An 8,930-nucleotide genomic window follows, 5' to 3' on the forward strand; every position below is an offset into this window, starting at 1 on the left:
TTAAGAGGCAGAGAGACTAAGGCACCCCAAAGCCGGATTGAGAATTTTTTGAAGACAAAATCTCCAGCGTCTTCTCCAAGCTGATCCCCGAGCATGTGTCCAACACACTAACCACCATGACTGTCTCTCTTCTCTGTGGATCCTCCCCACCTCCAGTTGGGATCCAGTCCCAACTCCTCAGCATGATGTACAGTCAGGCCCCACCTTACCCAGCACCCTATATACCCACACATACACCCTGATTCCCACAGATTCCAGAACATACCAGATGCTTCCGCACCTCTCTGCCTTTGCCCGTGCTGTTCTTCCTGCCTGAAGTGCCCTTCCTCCTTCTCTGCCCAGAGAATGCCTGCTGCTCTCTCAGCCCAGTCTCCCCCCTGCTTCCCCGGGGAGGGCCTCCTGATGCCCCCAGCAGAAGTCATTCATTACCCACTCACTCATTCATCCGGCCCTGCTACTCCAATTTTGTATCAAACCGGTTTGTAAAATGGGGTCCCTAACAGTCCCTCCCCTCACAGGGGCAGATTAGGGGAGGCAGGTGCACAAGAAAGTCACGGCTCAGAGTAGGTGTTCAGTAAACGGGACCATCCTTTCTCAGGGCTCCCTTCAACACTGCGCAGAGCCCCGCAGCGGATGAGCCATTCCATGGCCATCTCCCTCATTACTCTGCGGTGTCCTCACAAGCAGGCAGCCAGGACTGGCGTTCCTTCACGTGCGTCTTCGGTGTGAACGGATGGACGGACTTCAGCGATCTGAATCCTGGGTCACATAAGTGCCTGGTCACCATCACATCTTTCCGTGGAAATTGGGAGGCTGCAGGTGAGGCGAATGACCTGTGGTGTCTTCACCTAGCCAGGGGCCCTGGAGATGTGGGGTGCGGGGGGATGGAGACAGACGCATCTGCACATCCAGATCCTCTGTTCCTGTGCGATCAGTCCTGACTCGATGTCACTGGGCACAAGTTTAAGGAAAAGGTGGGGGCTCAGGGACAGTGACTTCTGGTTGATGGGAGGGGGAGGCCTGGTGGCTGTGACGTCGTAGGGTTGAAAGGAAACATTTGGTAATGGTCACTTGCTAGTCCTGGGGCTGCAACCCCCCCCGCCGCCGCCTTGCTCATCTCCTCTAAGGAGGGTCTGGTGGAGGCCAAGGGTGGACTGGGAGGAGGTGGGGAGAGGCAGAAAGGGCAGCTCCAGCCAGAGAGAGGTTCAGGGACCCCAGGAAAAAGTGTCCCTCCCCTCCAAGCCTTGTGTGACTCTGGGCAGCTCACCTCTCTCTGTGCCTCAGTGTCCTCATCTGTATGACACCCTGTCGTGGCATAGGATAATAGTCCCACTGTTGAGATGACAGAAGACTGGGGGAGAATTTACCATTGTCCAGCCTGTATTTGAGAAGGGCAGGGGTGGGAAGGTGGAGGTGGGGAGGAATGTGAGACAGGTGTGCAGGGGAGAGAGGCTTGCATGTCAGAACCAGGGTGACCCTGGGCAAGTTGCTTATCCTTTCTGGACCTCAGAAGCCTCATCTGTGATATGGGACAGTCTGGACTGGGTCCCCAAAGGGCAAGTAGACTTTGTCATCATTCAACACAGAAACGCCCCCCGGAAGGAGTGAGAACAGGCCCCCCCTGGGGTGATACCATGAGCCCAGCACCATTCTGGGCCTTCACAGGCATCATCTAATTTAACCCTTACAAGAACTGTATGATCCAGGTGCTTGTTACCAATGGGGAAACTGAGGCATGGGTCATATTGTTACATAGCCAGGGACAGCTCTCTGGAAGGGTGAGACTTGCTCTGAAGTTTGATGGGTAATGATGGCAAAAAACTGGACATCGGCCCATTTTCCATTCTCAGATCTGATTCTCACAATGTCTTCATGAGGGAGACTCTGACTATCCCTGGTTCACAGGTGAGGAAACTGAATGGAGATGCAGAGAGAGGACGTGCCTTGCCCAGGGTCTGAGTGGGAGTGAACAAGGGTCTGAGCCAGAAGTGAATCGGTTCCCAGTTTTGGGGGAAAGGTCGTTTCAGGCCAGCAGAGCACTCACGAACTGGCTCACTCTGGGAGCCCAGCCAGGCCTCCCTGGTCCCACAGAGCCCTTGAGAGCCTGTGCAGAGGGCCGGGAGGACTGCAGGTGAGAGGGCCTAGGCCAAGCGGGGGGAGGCGCAGGGGACGTACACCAGACGGGCCCCTTCAATATGCCAGAGTCACAGAGTCTAGGGGGTTGGGACTTAGAGAGTTCCTTAAAGTCTGGCCAACCCATTCTGCAGATGGGACAAACAGAGGCAGCCCAGCTGCTTAGATTAGAAATCGGACCAGGACACAGCTGGCCTGCCTCCGAACTCTAAAGTCCCAGCAGCCATGAGGGGTGGGGACCGATGAGGGGGAAAGTGGCAAGGGGAGTCCAGAGGGCCAAGACCCATCCCAGCAGGCTATGCCCTGGGAATGGAAGATTGCAGGGGTCTCTCCCGTCCTCCACTCCTACCCTCGCCCACCCCCCAGCACTCAGTAGTCACCAGGGTGGAATATTTTAGCACCTATAGAGAAACCGCCACAGACGGCCGTGGCAGCTGTTGCTAAGGAGACGCTCCCAAAATAGCCCCCCTCCGCCAACCTTTCCCGCTGCTGCTCCTGCTGTGGGGAGGGGAGGAGGCCAGGAGGGGAGGGGGTGGCACACGAGCCCTGGACCCAGGTTCACCCACCCGCCCTTGCTCCCACTGCCTGTACTGCCCGAAGACTGGCGCAAGCCGATGACCTGGGCAGCCCCTGGTCTGCAGGGGGGCAAGAGCTAGTCTGGGCATGCCTGTGGTCTCAGCCACAGCCCTCAGCTGGAGGAAGGTCACCCAGATGAGGGGAGACGGGGGAGAAAAGAGCCCCTGCACCCACAATCCCCAGCACACTCCTACACGTGCACAATTACAGCCCTCCCAGTGTGACACACCCACCTGTGCACACAAGTGCAGGCCCCAGATGCCCCCTTGACGGGCATATTCACCAAAGACACAAATAGATGCACGGGTGAACACATATGCCTCAAATACACAACACACACCTGCGGGCACACGGCACGCAGCCATAAATGCACACATTTACATACACATACTCCAGTATGAATCCCAAGTACACACAAACACCAGTGCGTGCGTGCATGCCTGGCCCGTGTACACACACGCACCCCGATGTGTATACGGTCTCACAGCTCACGAATACACGACCGTACAAACACATGCCCAGCATGTGGCATCCAAAGAGCGTTAAATGGTGTTACCATCAGGTTCTGGGCAGGAGCCACGTCCTGGACTCTGCAGACATCCTCACTTGGTGGGGGACTTCTAGATCCAGCTACGGGGTAGGAGATTAGGAGGAGGGTTACAGAAGGGTGAGTGGAGGCTGCTGTCTCTGTGAATCCCTCTAGTAGGTGGTCTGGGGATCCAAGGATCCCTGGGGCCTGGGAGAGCTACGCTGGGTCCATTCTTCGGGAAGGGGGACATCCTGGAGGGAACTCTCACCCAGAGACTGCAAACCTCTGGGCATGGAGAGTTGGGAGCCCCAGGTTCACGGGGCATCTGGTTGTCACCGAGCCTGCAGCTGGGGCTGGACTGATGATGAGGACAAGAAGACAATAGAGTGGCAGCAGCGATGGTCCTTAACAGGTGCGCAACACTTTACAGTTTATAAGCCACTTTGACACTCGTAATTTCACACACTTGGTAACAGTTACTCTGAGATATTGGTGGTGCTGTCGCATCTCTGCGACACAGGCAGGAGAGGGGACTTGAAGACCACACAGCAAGCTCCTGGCTGAGCTGGAACCAGAGCCCAAGAAGGTGCCCGCACCCAGCTCTACCTACGAGCCTTCCACTTGGCCGGACTGCAGAAACTGGAAAGCAGACCACTGGGGCTTGCTTGGGTCCCTGCCTCTCTCTGTGATATTGGGGAGTAGCCAGGCGGTCCATCTCTCCACCTGGAAAGCTGAGAGTGAATCCCAGGGGTGTATTCACCCAGCAGTTTGTGGCCACAGGGCTAGGGAGCGGTGGTTGCCAGAGGCCCTCAAGAATGCCAGCACAAGGACGAAGGGCACCAGTCGCTCCCCTCCGCCCTTGGCTAGCCACCATCTCTCTCCAGCCACCACCCCACAACCCCCGCGCACCGTTCGCTCCGTGGCTCCGGTTCCTCGATCCGGCCTCCGGGTCTTCGCTGACGCCTCGTCACTCGGGAGACGCGGCGAGCGGCTTGCCGTTGCCTTGGGAACCTCGCCGCGGCCGAGGCGCGCGGAGCACGACTCCGAGCGCAGGGCACTGGGCTTGCCCCGCTCGCAGAGTGGTTTTTGGTGTCTCAGAAAGACAGCTGTCGCCATTGGCGAAGGGAGGCCGCGTCGCAAGGTTTGTTATGTTTTTCTTTTTCTTTTAATTGAGGTGTAACTTACAAACTGTAATACGTCTTAAGAGTACAGCTCGATGGATTTTTACATATGCATAAAACCCGTGTAATCACCACTCGAGCAAGATACAGAACACTTCTAAAGCCCCAGAAGGCTTCCTCGGGCCCAGAGGTTATTTTTAATTGTCTTTTTTTGCACTTCTGGAATAAACCGGCGAGGGAGTGCTCGCCTTCTGAGAACACAGAATTTTTGTGTTTTCTCCTGGCTCTGCTTTACGGGCCCTCTTTGGGCCTCGGTGTCCCGTAAAGGGGAGCAAGGGACTGACATTTGTTGAGTGGTTTACTCCTTGCAAAGCGCTTTAGGTACCTAGCTAACTTCGACTCTCATAACTAACCTACGAAGTCAGTACTTGGTTTATACCCAGGTTACCCATGAGAACAGTATGACTTGAAAAGATAAAACGAATTGCCCAGATTCCGACAGCTCATCAGTAAGTGGTGAAACTTGAGACTTGGACAAAGATCTGTCTAACCTTGACATTCGTCCTTCCCCCCTCCCCTCTCTTTTCCCATTTATTGGCCTCTTTTAAAGAGTTGTACAAATAAAATGTGCTGGGAGAGTGGGTTGTATCATATTTCTGTGCTTTGCACCTAGTTACTTCTATTTGGGACTCCTACTCCTTTCTCCCAGGTTTTGTCCTTCAGGCAAGCTCCTACTCATCCTGCAAAACCCACTGGGGCATCATCTGAAGCCTTCCTAACTGCAATCCTCCTCTCCACTCTCTGCCAACCCAGGGTAACTACTCCCATCTGTGCTATATTTAATGCATGCACAGACACCACCACCCACAGTGCCCCAAGGGCTCCTCGAGGCTGCCTCTAGGTTCAACCTGTGAGGCACCGGCACACAGCTGGTATTCTACAAATATGCTTGGATCCGACAGTGGAGGAGAGGGTTGGCACATTGGTTTCCTGCTGTGCAAAAACTGGACTGCACTTGCCCTGCTGCATGTCCCTCAAAAGATATTGGGGAGGGGGGTGCTTCCCAAACACCTGGGGCAGAACCGCAGGAAGAGAATGGCTGCCCTCAGCCCAGGTTAGGGAATGGACTTGACCGAGCCCCTGGAGTGGGACCTCGGGCTGCCTGGGAAGAGTTCTTTCCTTCCACAGGGGAGCATCCACTCGTGTATGCGTGTAAGGAAGCCACAGCGGCCCCTACTGACCTGCAGGGAGTCCCAGGAGCAGGGACCCACAGCTCCCCATTCTTTCCAGGGCCCTGCCCAGCGAAAGGCAGCCAATTAGGCGGTGAAGTATCCTCAGGATAGTGGTTCTCACTTTACATCCACACTCTCCTTCCGCACAGAATTTGAGGCAATTGGCAGAATATTCAATAGGGCGGTGAAGTGTAACAATGAGCTAGGACCAGGAAGGAAAAGAGATTACTATACACATTTTTTCCCTATAATTGAGTTACTCCCCCGTTCTCTCTCCTTTGACTTTGAATATACAATTTGCTTTGTTAATGAGGAAAAAAGAACCCTTGCCCTTCCAGCTGAAGGAAATTTCCCTCTTGGCTTCCCCCCAATGGCATTCCTACAGCAGACACATTTGGGGTGTCGGGAAAGTGAGGCTCGCAGGGATGAGGGACGTGCCCAGAACCACCCAGCATCAGGGACAGAGAGTGTCTGATGGTGCAGGTGGCCAAAGTGCTGGCATGGGCGAGGGCTGAGGGTTTTAAATGAGCTCATGATTTTCCCTCTTCTCCACAGGGAGCTTTGAAAAATGCTCCACCTTAAAGATGGGGTAGGTATGAGAAAGGCAGGGCTCATTACTAAGAACAGAGTGGTAGAAGTTTGGGGAGAGGGGTCTATGTGACCCAGGGGAGCAAGAGACAAGTTTGAGCCTCAGTTTCCTCATCTGTAAAATGGGGGTGATGATGGGGCGCCTGGGTGGCTCAGTCGGTTAAGTAGCCAACTCTTGATTTTGGCTCAGGTCATGGTCTCAGGGTTGTGAGAATGAGCCCCGAGTTGGGCTCCTCGTTCAGCATGGAATCTGCTTGAAATTTTTTCTCTCCCTCTGCCCCCTCCAGTGCTTGTGGGCTCTCTCTCTCTCTCTCTCTCTCTCAAATCAATCAATCAATCAATCTTTTTAAAATGGGGGTGATGAGCTCTCTGTCTTGAGACAGAGAGAGTATTGGTTTCCTGGGGAGACTGGAAAGACTAGATGCCAGGAGGACCAGGTCACTAGTTGGCAATACTTTCCTCTTTATTATCCCCATTAAAGATGGGAAAGCTGAGGCCCAAGGAGAGGACTTGGCAGGCTCAAGACCACTGTGGCAGGCCCAGGACAAGATCTTGGCCCTGGGGCCACCCAGCCTGGGTTCTCTCCCTTCCACCACCATGGTTCTCAGACCTTCCCTGGCCTTGGTCAGTTCTCCGGGGGGGGGGGCGGTGCTGGAGAAAGAGAGGGAAAAGGAGACTAGCCTTGTTCCAGCCCCCGCTGGCAGTTGGGACTGCTTCTCAGGAGGACAGATGTTTCACCAAATGGCAAATGCACGTGCTTTTCCCTGGCTCGGGGAGGAGGTGGGCGCTGAGAAGGAGATGCCAGCTGGTAGGGCCGAGAACCGTAGCCACACCTGAGGGGTTTAAATAGCCACCGCCTTCTCTGGGCGACGCTGGAAGAGAGGCATCTGGGCAGGACTGGGAGGGGGGAGCAGGGAACAGACAGAGCAGCCCATTGAGAATCTGTCACAGCCCCGACATGAGTGCCTGACTCCTCCTCCCAGAGAGACTTGGCCCACGCACCTCACCTCCCTGGACCTCCATAGCTGTCACCTGCGAAGTGAGCACGCAAAGCCTACTTGGGAGGGTGCCTGTCGAGGCTGAATGGAGAGAGCTCACTAACGTGCCTGACCCATGCATGGCACCCAGTCAGTCCTCCGTACTTGAAGGCTGTTGTCATCCCAACCTCCCTGCCAGGGCAGGAGCCCCCACTGCAGCATCTTTGACAAATGGGCACCCACCCCTGCTCACCCATCTCTGGTACCAGAGATCATCTCCTACAGTGACCTACAGAGTAATGTGTTCATTTATTTGCATAAACCCTGGGGGTGCCCGGCTGGCTCAGTCAGAGGAGTATGCAATGCTTAATCCTGGGGTCATGAGTTCGAGCCCCACATTGGGTGTAGAGATTACTTTAAAATAAAATCTTTAAAAAACCGCACTAATTGCGTAAACCCTGGAGTCAGACTATGTGTTGGAATCTAGGCTCCACTACTTAGTGTCTGCGTGACTTTAAGCAAATGACTTAACCTCTCGGTGCCTCAGTTTCCCCAGGGTAAAGTGGGAATAATAGTGGTACCTCCCTCATAGTGTCGTTTAGATCAGTGCCTCTCAAACTTCCACGTGCCCAAGAATCAGCCGGCGATCTTCTTGAACCGCAGATTCGAAGTCAGTGCGTGTGAGGTGGGGCTCGGGATCTTGCATTCCCAGCAGGTGAGACAGATGCTGCTGGCCCTCGGACCACGTGCTGAGTCTCAGAGGACTGCCTTGCCCTGGGAGTCATGGTGAGCGGGCCATGGGAGGGTGACGGGTTGGGGAGTGACAGATTCCATCATAGCAAAGCCTCTCTGGCTGTGGTGGGCATGGGGGTGGGAGGAGGCCAGTGTTTAGGAAGAGATGAAGGGCCTGCGTGGGACAAGGGCCCACTGGGGTCAAAAGGAGGGCGGTAATAAGGGCCCTTAGCTTAGGCGGTCCACCCCTATAGATGCAGAGAGGAAAGCCCAGAGAGGGTGGGCGGACCTGCTCAGGCCACACAGCATGGGGAGGACTCCTGCCCCGAGGTGTCCTTCACCTTCACGCTTCCGGCCTCCCACCTTGGTGGCCAACACCCCGGCCCTCTGGAGTGTCCTGGCCTGTGCTCCTGTTTCTCATCTGTCATACCAAGGAGAGGAAAGCACTAGGGGGGCCCTGGATCTCCCTGACAGACATCTTTCATACAGTCACCTCATTCTACAGACGAGTCAACCGAGGCCAAGACCGGAGCCCACTGCGGGGAGGCTGGACCCGCGGTCAGCCCGACTCCAAACTTGAGGGCCCCGGCTTACCACCTTCCCCTCCTACTGGTCAGGGCGGAGCAAGGCGGCTCCCTCAGGGAACAGGTGAGAGGGCGGGGTGTCCGGCTCCGAGGAAGGAGGAGTTGAACCCCAGGTTGATGGTGACAGGGGCCGTGGGTCAAATTTATGGGCTACTTCCAGCCCCCAAGCGCTGGCCGGAGGAACCCCACCCCGGCCCCCGCCCTGTTAACCCGGGGTCCAGAAGAGCGCACTGAGGCGGCGCGAGGGGCGCGGTGGCCGCCCCCGGGGGCCGCGGGGGTTCCGCAGAGGCCGCGGCCGGAAGCCCCCGGGTGGCCGCGGCCGCCCCGCCCCGGGACCGCGGCGCTGGGGCGGGCGGGAGGCGGGGTCTCGGGCGGCGGCGCTTCCTGGCCCGCCTGGCTCGGCGGCCGGCCCGGCCACGTCACCGCCCGGCCGGAGTGCGCTGGCGGAGCGGCGGCGG

At 56.3% G+C, this 8,930-nt stretch overlaps 1 long non-coding RNA gene across 2 annotated transcripts; it reads right to left on the minus strand.

Annotated features, from left to right (window-relative positions):
- Positions 1–570: 570 nt before the first annotated feature.
- LOC103676388 lies at positions 571–5,797 on the minus strand. Of its 2 annotated transcripts, XR_005836641.1 has the most exons (5): positions 5,601–5,797; positions 4,148–4,344; positions 3,266–3,339; positions 1,268–1,378; positions 571–951 (listed from the first exon to the last, which is right to left on the minus strand). It is a non-coding gene; the product is annotated as an uncharacterized LOC103676388 (long non-coding RNA). The 2 variants fall into 2 exon arrangements; XR_572084.2 differs by having other exon boundaries at positions 4,148–5,797.
- Positions 5,798–8,930: the final 3,133 nt, after the last annotated feature.

Source organism: Ursus maritimus, unplaced genomic scaffold (genome assembly GCF_017311325.1).
Source record: "Ursus maritimus isolate PB19 unplaced genomic scaffold, ASM1731132v1 scaffold_21, whole genome shotgun sequence".
Classification (NCBI taxonomy): Eukaryota; Metazoa; Chordata; class Mammalia; order Carnivora; family Ursidae; genus Ursus; species Ursus maritimus.